This window comes from Nicrophorus vespilloides, unplaced genomic scaffold (assembly GCF_001412225.1).
Source record: "Nicrophorus vespilloides isolate i.1.1-1 unplaced genomic scaffold, Nicve_v1.0, whole genome shotgun sequence".
Taxonomy (NCBI): domain Eukaryota; kingdom Metazoa; phylum Arthropoda; class Insecta; order Coleoptera; family Silphidae; genus Nicrophorus; species Nicrophorus vespilloides.
The window spans coordinates 300,120-322,946 of NW_017096746.1; the positions used below are offsets into that span (position 1 = coordinate 300,120).

At 30.8% G+C, this 22,827-nt stretch overlaps 1 protein-coding gene and 1 non-coding gene across 3 annotated transcripts in view; one reads left to right on the forward strand and one right to left on the reverse strand.

Annotated features, from left to right (window-relative positions):
• The window catches only part of LOC108558046 (epithelial discoidin domain-containing receptor 1-like), a 77,149-nt gene that overhangs the window by 16,386 nt on the left and 37,936 nt on the right, over positions 1-22,827 (reverse strand). The gene's annotated exons all lie outside the window — the stretch shown is intronic.
• On the forward strand, positions 5,537-5,608 carry Trnap-ugg. Its single transcript has one exon. It is a non-coding gene; the product is annotated as a tRNA-Pro (tRNA).

A 22,827-nucleotide genomic window follows, 5' to 3' on the forward strand; every position in this document is an offset into this window, starting at 1 on the left:
TTTCATCAAATCACAAAATCCAATAGTGCAATTAATTTGCATATGTCGTAGAGGGAAGATTTTCGTGTCTTCTTATAGGCAGAATAGTAGGTAGTATTGAGACAGCAAAGGCACTCTGTGGTGACTGAGTCTAATCCCCAAATAATCCGTTCCGTTGTTTTTGCTTTAGTATGACTTCGGCGAGTCTCATTAATATTAACCAGGGGGGGTTAAGATGGTCTGAGGGTAAAGTCTTATATATATACATATAAAAGGAGGGGGGACATGTCAATAAGGTAAGGTAATATCTTCAATGGGATTAGGCAAATGCGAAATAACATTTTCTCTACGGCGGTAAAATCAATTATTCCAAGCAATGCTTCGTTTAACAATATGTCCCGCATTTCCCATTACTCTGCCATTATTAGATTACCTATTATAATTATAATTTATGCATCCACACAAATTTTCTGACATCCCGGCACCGCCGACAAACATTCTCTCCCTCGAAGGAACAGACAAAGCGACCCGAATTACTTTTTTGATTATATTTTGGGTTACACAATTCATTCATTCATTCGTGTTCAATTTCAAAACCTTCAGCAATTAAATTTGGCATTATTAAAAAAAATCATACAGCATAACTTTTTAAAATAATTAACTGTTCTTATTTATATTTTTAAATTTTAATTTAAAAGAAATTTTTTTTTATTATTTTGTCAATTAAAATTATTGTTATAAAATTTAGCGAATCCGAACTATGCGAGGTACTATTTGTTTAAATTTTAATATTAATGTAGTGGATTGAACACATTTGACAATGTAGAACGTAAATTAATTATTAGTTGATATTAGATTTACATTAAGATATTATTGTTTTTTTAGTCCATTAAAACTTTTAAAGAGGCCACCTAGAGCTTTCCTTGATTTCATTTAATGATTTATAATTGAGACCTTTTATCTACTTCTCAGATAATAAATAGTGCTATTACTATTCTGAATATAAATGTGCAATTGCAAAGGAAAGCAAACACATCGATAACCTATTTTATATAACAAACGTTCTTACTGAGTGCCGCATTGATTTATTTTCGTAATATTCATGAAAAGCCCCATGGCGTGAATAAAGTCAATTTCCACTAATATCGGTACATAATCAATAATAATGCTATACACAAATCGTCCTTTCACTTGCAGTAGGCAGTAACAATTAGATACAATCGACGATTTATCTTACATCTATTTAATTCCCTGATTTCACAAGATCACTCAGTGTGAAAGTTTAGAATAATTGGATTATTTGTTTGGAAATGGAAAGTTAATTTGCATCATATTTTTTTTGTTGCACAAATCAGAAAGGATATAAATTATTATAATCAAATTATTGTTATAATAAAAAATTGAAGAAAGTTATTTCCCAAGAAAAACAATTATATATGAATAATACTTTATTTTGAAATGATTTTGTCCAAAATTAAACTAAAAAAAATCCATTTATTTCAGTTTAATTTTTCTACTATTTTCCGTGAATTATAATATGAAAATAGATGAATTTAATAGATTTTCATATAATATTGTATTTGAACAATATAAATATATTTTTTCTTCATTAAATTTAATTGTCTTATTAGAACGTGCGAGGTCAAAAGTTCTGTAAAAAAAAAGTATATTACGTTATTTAGACGTATATTCTATATATATCTGGGATGTTCCCTATTATCGCAGCATTTGGTCTTAAGAACCCGCCACATATTTGTTTTATGATGCTTTTATGGCTTAATATAAGAAAGGGACTATTGTCGTCACCGAGTAACTTCTCCAAACTATACGCGCGATCCCCTTATTTTCGGTTCACTACTTTATTTCCACTTTACGCAAATTGTAGATACAAATTGTTCATAATTTACTTCCTCTTTTATATTTATTTGTCTGCGAATGCTTTCCAAAACAGTCCATTGTTTATGAACTTCTTTCATTGTACTCTAACAATGACCGAACATTTGTTACATATATATTTACAACACAGAAAAAGTAACAGGGATTATTTTCTTATAAAAATCTTTGTAACCACTTATATTAATCAAGTAACAATTTATCAATGTGTGTTGATAATAGATCAGAAACAACAATTAATTCTCAGAAGACTATAGATGTTTAATAAAACGTAAGTGTATCAGTAAATTACAGTTAAATCATTGAACAGAAGGTTTAAATTCATAATAATTACAAATTTATTCCATATTCTATAAAATACAGTGGAACGTCGCTTAACCAGTTTAATCTGTTCCAAAATTTCCGGATTTTTACTCGTAGACTTCTCTTCTCATCGTCACTCGTTATGCGAAACGTCGCTCGTTAAGCGAGTCATTTTTCTTAAAATTCATTTTGCTCGTTAAGCGAGGTTCCACTGGATAGCTAACAATTTATTTTGTTATTAAAATCATATCTTTCGATAAAAAAAGAAATATTTTCAACCCTTTTGATATAATTCATATTATTAAAGACAATTAGAAAAATGAAATCAGCAAATAGATAAATATATTTGAAATGCACCTAAATATTCGTCCTAAATTGAAACCCTACTAGTTTGAACTCTGGATGCTTTTTTCACTGAAATTATATTTTAGATGTATGTATATTTAATTTTAAAAGGGTATAGAATAATTATTAGGATTTTCTTGGATTATTGGAACAATGAGCAATAAAAGTTTTTATTGCATTTTTGGATTATCTAATAATTACTCAGACTCAGGACCCCAATATGCGCGCCATTGATAAAGCCACAATGATTAAGCCCCAATGGAGTTAAGCCTACGGCCAAATGGAAAAATTTATTGCCAACGTACTGAATACTTTTTAATGGTCAAGGTGAATTAATAAAGTATAGAAAGTATTGCTTAACAAAATATTGGGAATACAAAGAAATAATATTATTATACAAAAAAAATAGTAATTTAAATAAGTAAGTTGTTCGTTATCCGAACATTTTGTCCGAATGCAATGTTGTTCGATATCCGATTTGTTAGTAGTCCGAACTGTTCGTTAAGCGATCAGCCAATGTACTTATAAAGGTGCAATATACTGAATGTGCATAGACTGAATCTAATTTCATTTAATTGTAATTATTACTTATATTTACTTTAAAACAATATGTAAGTCAACAACAGTTCGCAGCGTTTTTTTTTACATTATGTAATTCATTGTTGCAATAATAATAAAAACAGATAAATCGATTTATATTATTTTTTTCTAAAAATTTTATCACAAAATTTTGTAAGACTTTTCTGTAATCATAGTTGGAATAAATATGCAGAATTGTACGAAATAATTAAATTGGACATGCAGAATATAAGTAACATGGTGGTGCATGTACAATTTCTTTTTAAATGATGAAATATTATCTGCACTGGAAATCGATGTAACTACAGTCGTGCATTTGAAATGGTCTCGTTCGAAAGAAGTAGCCGAGCAAATGACTATAATAATCCCTGCACCTATTGATTGTATTTTAATGATATTGAATTTAGCATGTTGATGTTGTTTCTGGTACTCGTCGTGCGGGGGTCGTTCACTTTTGTAAAATTACAGCTGGAAATTACATGGGAATGTATTCGTTTGTTTCTGTTCGTGTTCCCTCTAATCCACCGATTGCTCGCCCAACTTCTGTAATTTTCTAACAATTATATGCCGTGTAATTACTTTCAAACTTGCTAAGTGTTTATTTTATTTCTATTTGTTCTCTAATTCCCATTCACGTGGAAGAGCAAACGCTTTGTCTTCGCAATTGTCCTTAATTCCCATACTTCAAAATGTGTATTATTTAGATAATAGATAATGCCGCCCGCCGCTGTTACCTTTCCGGTTAAATCCGTGGAAAGTTATAATCCAGCCACTCTCGACTGAATAAGATACTTAGATTCATCACTTGGAGAACGGCCATCGCGGAAAAGCCATTTTCAAGTTATTAATCGATACTATTCTTCTTCTTGTATACAGAAATATTATTTATGTTTCCTATCTCTGAATACCTTATAATTTCAGCAAAAATTAATTCTTTGCTTTTCGCAATAATAGCATCGAAGACAATGGCAAACAACTATTTACGTTGTATGAAGGTACCTGCCAGTTGATGTTTGCATGCCTGACCATCGCTCGGAGCGCAATTAAGAAAGGTGGAAGCATTTGCAGAAGGTTTTCGGTCTCACGAACAATTAAATCACAATTTTATACAACGCTTGGTACGCTGCACAGCGGTCCTTCTGCCGTGCCAACTGATGCGGATGGTAAACTAACATGTCACAAGAAAAAGGAGGAAAAAGAGTGGTTCGCCTGCTGCGTGGTGCGGCTTAAATTCCCCCTTTATATATATACATACAAACTCACACATACACATATACATTTATATATATACAGGATATCTGATATAAAATATAGCGGAGACTTGGAGTAGGTATTCACTTCAGCGTAAACGGCAATTCTTTTGATTTACGTTATCGTTTGTTTGTGCGTGGACAAAAGCGAACAGTGTCATCAATTTAGCTCATTGTGTCCAGAAAATGATCCCGTTTAATTCTAAACATTTTAGCCGTCACGTATCGTACATCCATCGATGGTACATCAACAGAAAATAAACGAAGGATTTAATGGGAATGTCTATAATACATTTACGAATAAATCTTAATGCTCTTATAGAAAGAGATAATGAAGACATCGTAATTACTCATAAATCATTCTATTGTTGCTCAATAATTAACGTACTATAGATAGAGATAATTATAGAAATAAATCATCTTAGTAGTCTTACTGAGTAATTACGATCAGATATCAATCATTTATAAGTACAATTTATTATCTTTATGTTACTTCCACTCTATGCTTGATATGTGACATAAATGAGAGAAATACGTATCAATGTGAACATCGCACATTGTGCTATTGTATATGTCAGTTTCAATGTCACTAGACTTCATGGTAATCAAGTTGATACTCCTTGGTAGACATGTGTAATGTCACATATCATATAATATTATTGTTGCATTACTTTTTATTTCTGAAATCGCGGCGATGATTGTATTCTGTAATCACATATAGGCACAGACATGAATCACATTATGGAATATGAAATATAAGAAAACAAAGAAGGAATAGAAATATTATTTCGAAAATGTCAATCAAAATTAGTAAATAAATAAATAAGAAATTATAAAATTTGTTTGATTGGAATAATTACATGATGATGGCATTATCTACAGTCAAACAGTATAGCCACTCAAACAATGTGTATTGCGGATATTACTTGGTTGTTTGACTGTACGAAACTAAAACTGTACTTTAGTAGATATCAGATTACTTACTACAAGAGTCATGTCTAAACACTACTAAAGCACTTAGTGGTCAAGAACATTTTCTAAAGCAGAAGTCGGCAAACTTTTGAGCCAAACATATCCTACATTCGAGAGCCACAAATATACTTTTTGAGCGCTTCTTTTCATGTTTACAAAAAAGATAGGAGAGGGGATCCGGGGAGCTTCAAACGGTGGCGATAATAATCACTATCGGCTCAATGGTCTAGGGGTATGATTCTCGCTTTGGGTGCGAGAGGTCCCGGGTTCAAATCCCGGTTGAGCCCTTCTTTTGATATTGCAATAATTATCATCACCGGTTTAATGGTATAAGCCAAGAGTTTCCAAACTTTTCCGGTTTCCGGCACCCCTAATATATCAGACAACGGCACCCCAAGTCAAAACTTTGGTCTATCTCAGAGCGATTTTTTTGTTGATAGTAGTTTTTCTTCAATTTTCGCTGCGCTTCTATTTAGGATTCACTGGTCTAAGCCATACGTACTCCTCATAACAATTTAAAAAGTGCCGGAGGGTCATAAAAACATTTCTTTTAATATTTTTTTTTAAATGAAACTGCTTCATTTTCTAATAACAACGATTTCATTTTTAATTCAGAACCATTGCGGCTGTATAAGTACTGAAAGACTTATACAGGCTCTTGTGGCTAGTGAGCTGCAGATTACTGACCTCCACTATAAATATTTACAACTGGAAAACAAAAATAGTATAGATTGTTTTAATAACATTTTTTTTACAATACTTCAATAGTAAATCGCATTTCTGTCTTATTTAATCAAATAGTCAATTTCAATTTCAAAATTATTTATTAAATGTAGATACATATACATGGTGTTATTTTTTAAGGGGTGGCGTACATGTGAGCTTGAGCTCATTTAGCCAGAACCAAATCGTTTCAATTTTATACGTTTCTAGTCTGTCAAAAATTGACAGTGTTTTGCGTTGCATAAGCAACATTAAATTTTGAAAAATTAGGATAGTGGATATATCAATTAAACATTTATATTATTCGATCATCCACCACGTGTATCTGTGTATTTGAGGGGTACATTAATTTCTATATTATATTAAATTTGTATTAAATTGGCAATAGGTTTATTCATTACCCATCCGCTATTTATTCGCGACAAACATTGTGTAAATAGTCGCATCATATTATAGATCATAAAGTGGTTGATAATTATAATAAAAGCAACTTTCTGTAATGATTTATCTTGAATAATATTAATAATCAAAATATACAGAAACTACCGAAATTAATTCTAGTTCTTGGAGTTAATTATGCCTGCAATCAGTTGCAGTAATTTAGATAACGCGGGCAAATTTTTAAACGTTCTCTGAATTCTGTAATTATCAAATTGAAAGACAAATAATTAGCAGTTGCGGTTGTTCGGTTAGTATAGTTGCACGAAGTTCGTTAATTAGTTTCCAAAGGCAGTGCAAAGCAAGATCTAACTCTCTAACATCGAGGAATCTCAAAGAGTTTAAGGGTAACACTTGTAGTACAATTGTAATACGGAAAGGGTCGCACCCACCGCAACCAACATTTCAGCATGCCGCCCCATCCCTACCCTTAACATCCCACGCTCGTCATTATACTACCATTCTAATTAGAGTTCATTGAAACGGCGTTAAAAGTTCGCAATGCATATTAAAAATAAAAATTCAGGATTAAACGAAAATGATAGAGAAGTCCAACAACAAAACCACAGAAAAAATACACAAAGAGAATGTGTGTGTGTTTGCACGTAGGGCGAATTTATTTACTCTCTCCCTCGGACCCATATTTAAGTTCGAACGAGAGAGGCACAAAAAAAAGAGGAGGAAAATATCATGCGGAAACAATGAGCGAAACTTTTACTTTGAAATGTTTGTGTTTGTCACATGTTTTATTTATTCGCCTTTTCTCTCTTCCCTTTTTTTTTTGTTGCAGCGAGAGCCCATTTTGATGTTTTATTCTTTTAGCCTCGGAATACGAAATGGGCTCCACGGAGCTCGCATGAAAGCGAACCAAAACGCAACTTCATTTAAATATTTACTTTTTGAAACAAATTACCAGAAGCGAAGGGCCAAATATGTGTGAGAGAGAGAGCTGTGCAGAAGTGTGATTTTCGTTCTGAAGTTTCTGGAACGAGCTTTGCGGATGGTAAATGGGTGTTTTGGCGGCGGAAATTAAAGATCATCTCTCTAATTGCAATTTGGAACTGATATGTGTTCATTTAGTGGCGCGACATATTGCAGGGACATTTAATAATATTAAGTTTCGGCAATCATCTGATGGCTCCGGCGCGAGATGATATTGATATCCAATTTCATATGGCGCCAGTCTACGTAACCCCTTGTGAGCCCTTATGGCCGATATACGTTATCATCGCTAGAAGGTCAATCAATCGAGAAGGGTGAGGGATTTATTGTGTCGGAAGAGAAGAAGAAGGAGACGCGGAGGTGAAATATATCGCACGGTTAAAAGGAGCGGAGTGGAGTAGAGTAGAAAGAGAATATCGAGAGGCTGAAGGAGCACCAGGTGGGCAGACGTTGCCGCTATGAATTTCATACCTCCGCCTCCTTTCTTTCTTTTTTTTTTATTATTTTTTTTTCTCACACACTTTTCTTGATTAATACCTGACCAGGTGATTAATTGCGCACCGGAAAATATTACATTTAAAATTGTATACTGCCCGCATTGAGGCGAGGATCCTCTTTCGCTCTGCATCTCTCTCAGCTTCGTCGGTCTGGCTAAATTGAATAATCAATTCAAATGCAAATACACTTTCTCATACAAAACCCCCACGAGGTGAGTTAAAAGAAAATTAAAACATTTGCATTTCACGGATGGAGATAATTTATCTTAAAATTAATCAACCTACTTTTATATTGTACTACGGTAACACTTAAATTCAGAAATATTATTATTTATATTACTTATACAAAATTCAAAGCGTAAAATTTAAAATTTAGAGCAAACTTTTGTGTCCATATAATGTAGATTTGATGTAAATGGTGTTTGGAAACAAATCATACTTTGTATAATTATATTAACCATTTGCGGACGAGAGGCAAACATGGTCCAACGTCACAAAATATATATGTAAGATCATGTAATGGTACCATGTAAGACACTCCACATATTTGCAAAAATCGCATCGTCTATCGCTATCTGACCCGGATAAAAAAGTCGTTTAACAAGTTCTACTATAGTTTTAGACTATTAGTATTAGCATTAATTAATGTAGACTGTATATAACATAGACATAACCAAATTATATTGCATAAATATTATATATAATAAACATAACCATACTTTTTGTATTTTTTTGTGACACACAATGTCTTTGAGAAATGTCTTTAAAAAAATATTATCTGTATTCGCATATTGTGCTTTTGATAATCTATGTATAATTTATTTATCCGAAATATATGCATTTTGTGGAATCAGAAAACACATGTATGCTACACATTATCTTACATGAATTGTTTATATAAGTAGGTTTAAATTGTTATCTCATATTTTAGTAGTAAAATATGATCGGAAAAAAAAAGCCCCATAAATAGCCTCCTATAGTCCGAACAATGCAGTAATTGAGCAGCATTCCAGACAAAACTGAACTGAATATAAATAAAGAAAATAAAGAATTGCTATATAAACTAGCTTTAACTTTGAATAGTTTTGAGATATAGTTAATGTTCAGTAATATTTATAGTTTAATCTGCAAGTACTTTATGCAATAAATTCGGATTAACGAAGTTATCGTTTATATAATAGGTATTAATAACTACAATTCGTATGATTGTATAGAATTATTACGTGGACTATTTTTTCTACACATGAACGTTATATCGGAAAATAGGTTTTAATTAAAATGGACATGGGGGAATTGTTTTTGTTTTAGCGGTTTGTTGAAAATGGGAATAGTTTCTATATTGAATTGTGGTCATACAATGGGCAGCGTGTGCTTCTATATGGATGTGCGCACATGCGAGTGCCGACAATATTGGAATCTATTTCTCTCTAACTCTCTCATTCTATCCATCTCTCTATATATATGTGTATGTGCAGTGAACAGCAGTTAAATATATTCAAACAAATTAGTATTGAATCAATAGCCGCCCATATTTGCCCAAGCAGTTTAATTGTAATATATAATTTCCGCATAATTTATTATTACATTAACTGAATCTGGTTTAATGATAGATATTACATATAAAACAGGAAGGGCCAATTAAATACACAATGAAAATCTTTTATTGGCTCCCGCCGAGCCTAATTGGCCCTTTATATTGTGTATCGCTGACATACTATCGGAAAGCCGTGTGATTAAGTTGTTAAAATGCCATTACGAGAGGTCTTAATTTCATCAAATTGCTAAATATGTAGGAAGCGTAATAGACCCAAATCGCGATACATTTATAGGATTTATCCTAATGCCCTATAACGATGTAGGTCAATGTATAAATTAATCACGTACAGAAAAAAATATTCGAGAAATGTAATTTGAATAATAAGTACTTTAACTATAATACAAAAAATAGATGTAGAGTTATGTGAATGTTACATCTAAACTATGTGAAATATCAGATTTAAATGTCTGTCACCAACTTATTTATTATTGTTCGATGACAGTGAAATTGAACTGACAGCTGCAATTTTTACATTGTACGCTTCACAATACTCGTATAAAAGAATATACAAAATTATATAAATGATTTAAGAACGTTATAAAAAAGAAATTGGATTAAAGACTTAGGTTGAAAATAAATACTTTTAAAAATACAGATAATGTATTTAAAAAATAAATGTATAAATGTAAATGTATATTACGATACGCAAGCATCACTTGATAATATAAAAAACGAAACTTATTCAAAAACACATATTTAAACTTCTAATTATTAGAAAAACATTGCTTAATTTATTTATAAAAGTTTTTTGTTTCTTCTATATATATAATTAATGTGACCTTCTTTACATTTTTCATTCAATTAAAGACAATTTACATATTTTTCTTTCGTACCAGAACAGTTTTTCATAACATTATCAGTTTTGTAAATTTGTTTTTTTGGATAAACTATAAAGTTGTCTTTACCTCAATTTAGTACTAATTGAATTGTATTATATGTATTTTTATATAAGAGATTAATCTGATTTTAATACTTAGTAATAGAAATCAAGATTGAAATAAAGATGGAAAAATGCTCAGCTTTTTAAATTATTTTGTATGATAGTATTTACTAAATTTTACAATAATAAAGTACATTATGTATACGTAATACATTTCTCAAAATATTATACTTGCATTCCGCTAATATACCAAATTGTTTGAAATCGGACTAATCGACAAAATGAAAAAAAAAAAAAATGTCTGTTTTTGTGCTTCTATACTTAAACTCTCCTCATTAAGTACATATTGATAATATAAGTTTTTTTATGTCGTATAATTTTATTCACAATCTGTTCATCAATGTGAACATTGAGTAAATTTAAGATCGCGGTTGAGATTAGGTAGGTAATCTTTAGGTAGGTAATCATCTATGATGATTTTTTTTATAATTTTTAATTTGTTATATTGATGCACTGCGATTCCATTATTTCCTTTGACTGTGAATCTTTTGCTATCCTTAACACTGTCATTGTCCATCGACTTGGCTGAAGGTCCATATGAACCTCATTCATTTGAGTGTCCATCTGTGATGAACGATGGCCCTATTGCTGCAAGCATCGACAGGGCTCACAAAGGGCCTGGCTTGAACAGGATTCGAACCGGCGCCCAAGAAATCGTGGCTAGAGTGACTTAACCATTCGGCTATTCGTCGCCCATAATATAAGTAAACAAAATAATTTTGTCATTTATTTTTTTAGAAATTAGTTTGTCCCGAATGATCAAAGTCGCACTATAAAAGGAATTTCTGTACTTCTATTTTTTATAAAATAAAATAATAGTTTACTACATTTTGTTTATTTATTTAATAAATAGTTCAGTAAATAATAGTGTAAATAAATTTAAAAGATAAAAACTCATCGTAGTGATTTCTGGCGTTTAACTTCTTACATAATTAATCACTCAAATACACCAGACATGTTCCTATCTAATTTGTACACAACAAATGTATAAAAACACCCTATACAAATCTCAACAAATAAATGATTCACATCGACAATTGAACGAACTATCCTTTGTACTACATTCCGCACACCAGAAATTGTTTGTTTTTCCTCTTTCATCTTCTGTCAACCAAAATCTCCACACAATTGCATTACCCTCATTGTGGGTAACATCTGGATGTATTTCAATTAACCCCCATGACATCCGTACAATGGCAGGGGTTGTATCTGTTGCATCAACGCCACGCTCTTCTCTGTACTAGATAAGATTCGTTGTACAACGACTAACTTAAACAACACATACAAAAAAAAACATACACGTCTACGTCGCCCCCTTTGATGTACGCAAACTATGCAGCATCGTTAATTGTTGAATAATAATTTAATGATTTTATAATGACGCGTGCAGCGTAATAAAATCCATCCAGAATTTTCTGGATCACTAAACGCGATCGTAAAGTTTAAAACTTTATGCGAGCTACCATTAGGTATTCTTTTTTTATATGCAAACGTAAAAATAAAAAATGTATAAAAAAATATTATATATATAGGAAACACGTTCTCTGATGGGTCTAATTTAAATTTCATGCTAAACGTCTATGTAATAATAATAATAATAACAGTAAAGTAGAATAACGTATGGGTATGGTTGCGGAAAATGATACGCAACATGTTGGGCTTCGATTATTTGCATTTTTCAACGTTTAAATGAGTAATATTTTATCAATTTCCGACGGTTTACATGTACGTGAGCGAAATGGGGCAATGATCGATAACTTTACTGGCACAACGGTGGCTACAGTATATAAATAATGTGATTAAAGTAGCTTGCAATTTCATTAAAATTATATGGTTTTCGGCAATACTTATTTCAATAGGCTACCTCAATTTGACAAAATCAAATATTTTATTATAATAAATTTTAGAAATTGATGACATAGCTTATATAAGCTCTTTGCCTCATTTTATTTTAAAATTATATAATTAAGTTTTCTGCCTATTTACATAAATATGTAATAAAAAATTAAATAATTTTAAATTGTTACTGCTTTTTTTTGATAATGTCAAAATGAAACAAGTATAAAATATATAGTTATAATTGAATACAGTAAAACCTAAGCACTGAAAATGCTTGATATACTTGAGCACTTGAACGAATTACTTTCTTCGCTCACAATAGTTAAATGGATTCAAAGCGAATCTGAACCTTTGATAGGCCATATATTATGTATACTCCATACATTTAAAACGACGTTTGGACTTTGTCAATTTGTAAAGGTGTATTCAGGGTTATTAAATGAAACATCCTGCTTTTGTAATTCCTATGTAAGTAAAATTAACCTATTGGTTTGGTTGGTTTAGTCATGTAACGTAGAAGCACAAAGAAAAATATTTAATTAATTAATTGAAATACTGACATAAAAGAGTTAATATAACTCACTTAATGTTTAATGTATATTTACTTACATCATATTTTTAAAATATTATAATTGTGTATTTTATTTCAAAATATAGTCAAAATTAGAAAACTGTTGAACAAAATCAATAAAATCCTTTTTTTATATTGTTCATAAAATAATATTTGAACAAAGTTTCAAAATTGTCGATAATTTGAAGAATGTTATACTTGATATTTTGTCAAGAAATCATAGTATTAAAATTGTTCAGTCAAGAAATGATATAAGTAATTTAAATAAATCTAAGTGGAAGACTTTTTAGAAAGTGAATAAAGAAAATAATTGAAATTCATAAACTCATACATTTTGTTCTTTACGATTTAAAAAAAATGCAGATTATTGTGATATTTATATATCAAAGTACATTTAGTACTTTGTCGATTTTTTTGATAAATTAGGTTAAAAATTTGTAATAGTTTACGAATGAAGCCATGATCATTTTATTTTATTTTTGTTTACTTTTTGAAAAAAAATGAGGTTCCACTACGGAAATAAAAAGCTTAGAAATAACAAAGGTTTAAACATGTCTATGAATTGTTTTTTAAAAAGAAATATAAGGTTGAGTATCAATTTTAGATAACTATTTAATAAAAAAATTGAAAATATTACATTAAATGAAAAAGATAATATAAACTCGGATATATTGATGACTAAACAATAGTAAATATACTTATTTATTTTAACAACATATAAGTTTAATGGCCATTACGTTCGCATCCTCTGTTGCTGTTTGCGTCAGACCATAATTGTATATAAAAAGGGATGAAAGCAAGACCGTTTATTTATTCTGTGTGTTGCCTTGCAGACTATTTCCTACAGATGTGTAAGCCACTGGAGGAAACCAATATAAAATTTACTTATATTACCTATGCCAGCCATATAAACCGAAGAGGAAAGACGAAGATATTCAATGAGAGAAAAAAAACACAGAGAGAATGGAGGACTGTGTCGAATCAGTAATTGAGCGGATCGATAAATCAATGATCAGGAAAGAACTTGACCGTACGCTCCGCTCCGCATCAATATTTGATATTGAGAAGATACTCGTTTATTCATCGCGGTTACAGTAGAACTTCTTCCATCGTGCGGTTTCCATGAGGATAATTTCGAATTTATAATTCTTGTATTTCCGTCAAAACGTCGAACGGAAGTCGTTTCCGGTAGACGCCGCATAGGTCTGTGCTTTATTGCCGCGATCCAATGTTCCGATAACATACAGTGGCAGTAAACTTTACCTAATACATGTTTAATATCTTAATACCCCAGACCCAAATTACTTAATCATTTATATGTGAATTATTACTCACTTAACCGGGAAGAGCCAAACTTTATGGAAACCAGGAACGATTATTATACTAACATTTTCAATTATTCACAACGCACTTAAATACACTTCCATATTGCATGCGATAAAACGGCGAAGTCGCTACGTTTTAAACTTCTTCGAATTAATAATAAAATTATATATTGATTCTCGTATTTTACAGCTATTCAATTTATTTTCCTTATTTTATATATCAATATAAATATATTTATTAGATCACACATAAAATAGAAAAAAATACTAGTATTTCGACCGAATAAATACAATTTTTGAATAATAAAAAGATTTTTGATAATGATCAAAAATTTAAAAAAAAAATATGTTAATTATGGTTTAAAAGTCGAACAATTTAACAAAATGTATTTGTTTCTCTATTTGCATTTTTGTAAACTAAAAAATAATGTAATAAATTGCATTTCTGCTCCTATGTACAAAGGAATATTGACCGAAGTCAATGATTTCGGGACTAAATTCTAAAAATTATTGACAGAACCAATTTTTTAAATTATTTAAATACGACTTCTGTATAATTCAGATTCAACAGTTAAATAAATATAATAATTTATTCGGTGTATAAGAAATAAACATGCTTAAAGTAATAAATACTTCTAAGAATGAATGTTTGTCGATGATTACAAAGACATTTCTCTGCATACGATTAATATTAAATATCATACAAATGAGGTTGTCGACTTCTATAAGTTAGTATAAATTATTCCAATAGTTCAGATAAGAAATGAAACTCATGCAGAATATAATATCCGAGTGTAAGTAATTAGTCAAAGGGGAATGAATAGCTTTGTCTGCATTGAATTTTGGAATCCACTTGTGCAGATATGTGAAATAGCTGAAACGCATCCCCGGTCCAAGTCAGCACTCGAATGCTCTACTTGTTCTGATTGCAGCCTCTCCTCATCTGTTCTATTCGATTATTACCTATATTGCTAACTCAATGCATCCCATAATTGTTCAATTATTGACAAACAGAAATTACATGTTTGCTACGTGCCTCCTAATTGCCCTATATTGGTTTATTGATTATTAAAACGTGCCAATTACATCACAGTTATCAATAACTACATATTAGATTTTAAATCTAAGCTACGCGTTGCTTAATTCCCATATATTATATATGCCATTGAGATACTTGATTTACAAGCAATTGAAAGTAGTATTAATAATTGTTATTCATTCTATGTTAATGATTCTGTATTCATTAATTGTATTTATCACCCATCCAAGTATAAACCAAAGCACATATTGATTAACTTTGAAATAACTATATATTCGTTAGATTTTTTCGTAAAGAATTGTAACTTGTCTTCGTTCTATTTCATAAGATCATAAGTTGATTATGCCAATCACCCATTAAAATAATATCAAAACCAACGTTGTTTAACTTTTATAAACACTCCACGAGCAACATTCTCTACATATATTACAGCAATACCTCTCATAGTTCTGCTTCGATCAGTCCGGATTCGTTCAAAACTATCTAATTTTAATTGAGCAAGCTAAAAAATAAATTATAAGAAATTAATAAATTTTTTTATATGCAAAAATTATTATAAAACTCCTTTGTTTGTTCAATATATAATCAATGAAACCTTTGGTTTATATAAAAAAAGTATATTCTTTAATTTTTCATTCAATTAAATACAATTTATATATTTTTCTTTCGTAGCAGTTTTTCAGAATTTCTGATACTCATGATGTTAGAGTATCAGAAAATAGTTTTCAGTTTTTTCCTTTAAACAATCAAGAACCTGTGTGCGGTTTATTTCTATTCCTTGATCCTCGATTAGTGCGGTTTCAAACTGTTTGGGATATTAGCGCACTATGCGAGGTATCGGTGCATGTTTATATTTTAATAGACTATAGTGCAAATGAATGTCCATAATTAATTCCATTAATAATTGTTGTATTTTACGAACGTTATTTAATTTGTGTTAATTATTAATACCATTAGCATTTCAGATTTTAACGCGCTTCAAATATGTATGCATCGAAATTGCAAGAAGAGTACAATGATATATTAAATAATGGATGCAACTCGACGTTGGAGTTCTATACATTTCGGGACAGGAGAGGCAGAGCGACACGTATCAAGCCATCACAGAATAATTTCGTATGTCATCGCAAATGGGAATGTCCTGTAATAATTTGCAATTTCAATGTGCGCTAATCGAATCAAATGAATATTTTGCACGTTCTCTAACATCAATAATTCAAAAGTTGTCCCATTCGATTATAATTATTTATTTAATTGCAAATGCTGAGTGGATAGAGGAAGGCTGTGATTTTCTTCTAAGTTCAAAACATAAGTCAACCTACAGACGCTGATTATTTTATATTATTCTATATGTATTACATTGTCGGCGAAGAGTACATTCAGTTAGCAATTATTTCTTTATTTATTCTTGTATTTTTCTGAATATTGTGTGCTGTCATTTATCGTACGTGCATAAAACTATTATATACACATCATTGTTTTCCGCTTGAATCACTAAAGTATTTCATATTGAAGTAGAATTATAAAAATCTCATAACTGCATAAGACCACATTTGTTCAGAATGGATTTTAAAATTGATAGTTCTGAAAACTAGTTTTGATACGATTTACTCATGGATCATTTATATTTTAATGAATGAATTTTATAATATTATTATGAAATATTTAAATTATTGTCTTTTTTAAATGAAAATAAAACGAATTGTGTGTTTATTATTCTAGGGTGTACATTTAATAACAAATGGTAAAGTTTTAGTCTTGTTGTATCTCATTTTGACCTTGAAAGAAGCATGTTGGGTGTGCGCCGGAAATGTCTCACAGCTGATTGAAATCTTCTCTTGTGTGTACTAAGTGTGCTTTTATGATATCTCTAAAGTATTTCTGTCTACCGGAAACTAAATTAAGATTAATTTGAATAAGTCATGTATTTTTAAACATTCTCTCGCATCTTATACATGAGTTTTGAAAACTTGTGTATCATTGTTTCACACTGTGTACTAATTACAAACAGAAAGTAGAAAATGATTGGTTTTCAGATTTATAAGACAAAAGCTGACAATTCATAATAATTTTAAAAAAATCTACAATAAAGGATTGTAAATACATTGAAATAAAATGTACCATAAAATAAAAGATTTCAGAATGGGAAAAGAAATATCAATAACTTTCGCAAATGTAAAAATGTCTTTGTAAATCGCGTTTTGTTTTCTGATGTTTTGGGTAATAACCTTGACTGTACTGTTTTGCAAATTTAATGTGATTCTATCACGCGATGCAATGAAGTAAAATGTTTAGATATACACGATTTACTTCACTTTTATAACTATATCTCTTAACACAAATGTATATAGTATTTTATACCAATATAATTTTGGTAGTAAATATATCTATAAAATTATTCATCAATATAAAAGTCGCGTATCGATTGAATAAATATGCACAATTATTGTATACTAACCAAGATTTAATACCATTTTTTTAGAATTAAAAAAAAATCCAGTACAACGAAAATTATGATAATATTTACAATACAAACAATGCTATTGTTTCAATCATGATTCAATCAATCGACTATGAAGAGATCCAAGAAATATTTTGCATTATGCACAAACAAATACCTTCGGTCTGGAAGAAGAGCGTAAGATGATGATGAAGAAGAGGAAAGCACATCGCGTGGGCGTAACATACACATGATGACAAACGCATTTGGCAAACGAAGCGCGCAAAGCAAACGTATGAATATACGACCTATGTGGGGTAACGAACAGACAGAACACCAAAGAACAACGACGCTTCATCTTTTTTTCTTCCTCTCCTTCTCATTCTCTTCATATACATTTTTTTCTTTCCTTTATCCCATTATCCTTCTGACTGCTTTGTGGATGAGACTTATATACATAATCATAAATGTAATAAACAAAAAAAAAGAAAAGCGAAGGGAAAACGCGACTGAAGAATGTATGGAAAAAGAAGAAAAATGTATTCATGGTAAAAATTCTATTGAAACTCAACGCACAATCTTATTACGATATTCTATAGGGTAATAATTGGTATTTGATACTGTGGCGGAAGTTCTCTCACTTTCCTCTCTCTATATATACACGCACACTTTTTTTTCTTTCACACAGCGATAGGTTATTCAGCGAAAAAGTTTGTCATCCCCTGAACGCGAATCCGCATAAATATTCATGTTAACGCCTACGTGCTTTATTAGCCATAATCTTATACGCAAATTTTATTTTCCTTAACCCCCTTTTCTATATACCCAAAACCCAAAGTACGTGACAATAATTATAAAGGTCTGAATTGATAAATATGTATAAGCCCTTCTCTAATGAGGGGGCAGCGACATGCATGTAGCATGGTGGATAATTCTAGTAAGCACACAAACACCACATATTCTTCTCTTCAACTGTTTTCTTCTTTTTTAATTCTCTTTTCTGTTGTTTTTAATTTAATTTTTTTTATGGTAATAAATATGCTGGTCGTGGGTTTCGTCTTCCTGTCAATTACGAAACGAGATGGGTTTATCACAACATTAGTCATATACACTTATTGTTTCGGTCGAAAACTTTTGACGTCGCCTTATTAGACACAAAGAATAAGAAGCCGACAGCGGAACGACTGAAAATGATGCCACCTCCTATGAATAATTAAAATTTATTGAAAATTTCAATATTTGATTTATTGCCTGCAGCATTTTTTCTTCTTCAATTCTTCCCGAAATGGAAAATTTCAATATTTATTTCGCTTTTTACATAAATCCAATTCAGTAATTGTATTCAAGATTCCTTAAGATTTATTCTTTTGGGCTTGGCATATTTTTTAAAAATGAAAATTGAAGTTGCAAAATATTATGCTATAAATCTATATTCCACAATCAAATTTATTTAAATGAGAATTAACTTTAAACAATTAAAATAATACATATTATTTAAAAGTTATAATAAATTTAGAATAACTGATGATTATAAATGAATATTGTTTAAGAAATGTCAATGATAAAGAAGATGTTTCTTAGGGAAGAATTTTGTGGACAAATGTGCTTTGATCTCAAGAATTGACAAACTTGTTGAAGTTAAACTAACCAAAGGGGTTGGCTAGACTAGTATTACGAGACATTGCCACACAATGCTCGGCCTTTTAAAAGGAATATACAGGCTTTCTTTGGTTATTCAACTAAAGTGGTTCATTGTCGCCAGACTTCCTATCTCGTTGTAACGAAATATTACGATGAAATCACATTGTAAACAAGAAAGTAAAAGTTGCTGAGCTACTATTTTATTTTTATATTATTGAACATTAATTAATTTAATTGACTCTATCCAAATAATTGCATAATTAAGTATAACATATTTTGGAGTGTTGAGCAACCAATATAATAGATTGATTAATAATGAAAAGAGATGTTTCGGAGCCCCAGATTGACGACTTCTGGTCTAAACAAAAAATATTTTACAATTTAATTTTGGATAGTGTCTTTGTACTTTATTCCATCTTTACTTCCCAGAGTAATATTTAAGGTACAGTTAGGACCTTTTCACCCAAAATAAAATATTTCAGTAAAAGCATAGAAAAAAATATCAATAACTTTCGCAAATGTAAATCGCGTTTTGTTTCTTTATGTTTTGGGTAATAACCTTGACTGTATTCGTTTGTAAATTTAATGTGATTGTATCACGCGATGCAATGAAGTAAAGTAAAATGTTTAGATATATACTTCTTAAAGAGCCGAATGCGGCTCCGGAGGTGTGGGCTGTCGATTAACTAAATAAAAAATAGTTTATAATCGATTTATCGATCGCATCTTTGTACTTTCTCCCATCTTAACTTCCCAAACTAATATTATTTAAGGTAGAGTAAGCATAGACGGTATTGATCTTTTAAAATTTTAACAATCGCTTCCAGTGCTGGGTATGTCGTTTGAAAGGAGACGTATACCAAACTTCATGAAGATTACATTATGCGATAAAGCGCGCCTATCTACAAATCCCCCTAGACTACCTACCACGTACGTATGCATATGATATATACCAATCTTAATTCAATTATCAAAATCAATATTCAATTTTATTTTTTTATTTTGCTCCTCCGTTTCTTCAGAATCCATCGATGTGTGCTTGTGTTTATGTTTGCTCAAAGAGTGGTATTTATCACCGAACAAATAATCGACATGGAAATCGTAATTGGTATATATCGAGATATTATTCCAACGGATCCCAAACATTTATTTGTACATGTCCGACTACAGACGTATCGTATATATTTATGTATCTTTAAAGAACCTTCGAAGATAAATCAATTCACAGCATCCCGAGGCTGCGTTTGAATAACGACACGCAACTCAATCTAATCAATCATGCAATTATTTATTTTACTACTAAATCTTCAGGTTAATTCAAACCTGTATTTACTTCGATTAGACCTCAATCACTATAGTCAAGTTTACTTTTGTTCGTATTAGTCCGGTTTCAAACAGTGCGGGATACTGGAAAAACCGATTACCAGCAAGATTGTACTATATACTTAATTTTATTTGATTCTAAATACGTTTGACGTTTGTTCAGAAATGTTGGACAATTTTAAAAGTTGAAAAGCGTGCTCCACGTTCGAGTATTATTGATTTGCTTATTGGACTTATATATATGGAAACCCATTGAACTTCAATTTACTCAATAAGCACCGGCCAAAAACTTTCAAATTCAGTTAGAGCGTCGTCCGGCAAAAGAAACTTTCCTCCCTATTGATTCTCGCCCAACCCGAATAAGTTGTATTCGATTAAATTAATTCGAGCACTCAGCTCGGAATAAGAAGAAGAAGTAGAAAGAATCCTGGACGAAATAAAGGAAGGAGATAAACAAATAACCGAGTCCCCTCTCCAAAATTGTATTCGTGTAATCCTAATTCCTTTAAGTTCCTAATTTGCCTTCGGCCACTCGACAAAATCTCAACATGTATTTTTTTCTTCATCAATCAATCTCTCATCGAATCCAGCGCTTAAGTCCGTCCAATAACAATGGATTCCCTTCAGATGCAATAAGCAGAACGAAACAATATTTCGGTAATACCTCCTCCTCCTCCTTTCCACGAGATGAATGAACATTAATTATGTAAAGAGGCTCGTAAATAAGATAAATACGGAAACTTTCTTCTCTCGCTCTCCTCGACGGCGCAAAACCCATATACAATTTTGAAAATTAATCTGTTCGCTGCTAATTAATTTTTCATATACTTTTTTTTTTTCTCGCAGTGCGAGCACAGCCTGTCGTTCTGATTTATTGCACTCTAATTAATTTCCGCCAACAAATTGAAGTTAATATTTCTTTGTTTACATGCGAAACTTTTGCAATTTATTGCGCAAAACAAAACTTTCCTTTGTAAGTTTACAAAAAAAAATACTGTACGTATGAAGAAGATATGATGTGATGACCTCCGTATATTTTCTATAGTCTGGCAAGTTTATATAGGAAATTTTATACTTAATATAGTGATTTTTTCCACACTTTGCGTGATATGAGAGTTTTATGTTCGTCAGGCATACCAACTACTATTGATTATCTCAGAGTCTAATAACAGTAAACTGTGTACATAGCAGTTGGTATTCCTGACAAATATTTATGTCTCATGTCACGCACAGTGTTGAAGTAGCTTTAAGTGAAGAAAATCAATATAACTTCTAGTATCTATATGTTTATATACTATATGCATTACTTGCCAAGAAAAGTGGCAAGTGTAGAGTAAAATGAAATATATATATAAATAACTTTATTCACTTGTAAAATTGTCAAGCTACTTTTCAAATATCGCGAAATGTTTGTCAATCTATGAAGTTTTCAATATAAGGTTGCAGTAAAAACACACACTGTTGACACAGTTCTAAAGATTAAAATGATTACTAAATTTTTCTTATTTTCTGCCTTCTATTTTGAAACTCATTTTCTAATTGAAACTAAATATATCACATAAAGATTTAACATTATTTCTGAATATTCTTGTTGATATATATTTTTCTAATGAAAAAAAAAATATATTAAAATAATTGAATTATTGGTATAATAATAAATATTATTTATAATATTATTTTTGTTAGAAGAAATGTGTTACAGTTTCTTTTAAGTTTTTAAAAAGCAAACATCCGTTTCTTAGCATTTCCGCTTACAAAGCTAATACATTCTAGAATCTGGAACATCCACGTTCGATGCAGTTCCTGCGTTTGATCATAATGTATGACCATAAAATATGTGTTTCCACGTTAACACACGTCAAGTCCACTTGTGCTGATTCAAATAATTTAGAGTACCCGTTCACCCAATATTGTGAAATATTTATGGGACGATAGTTGAGTGGAACAACAGCCCGAGTGTATATTAAAGCGCTCCCGTATAATGCACATTTTAAGAAATCACCAGCAACAATGGGTGCTTTGTGCACGGAGGGCATGTTTTCAAAATGACAATAAAGATGCATAGTAGGGATTTTTTACCATCATTACAGCTCTGTAAATATTGTGCGAAAACTCTCATTGTAGATGCACGCTTCATGAACTAAAAACTTTCCAAGACAGAAAATACCTTTTTTATTTTTTAGTATTTCGT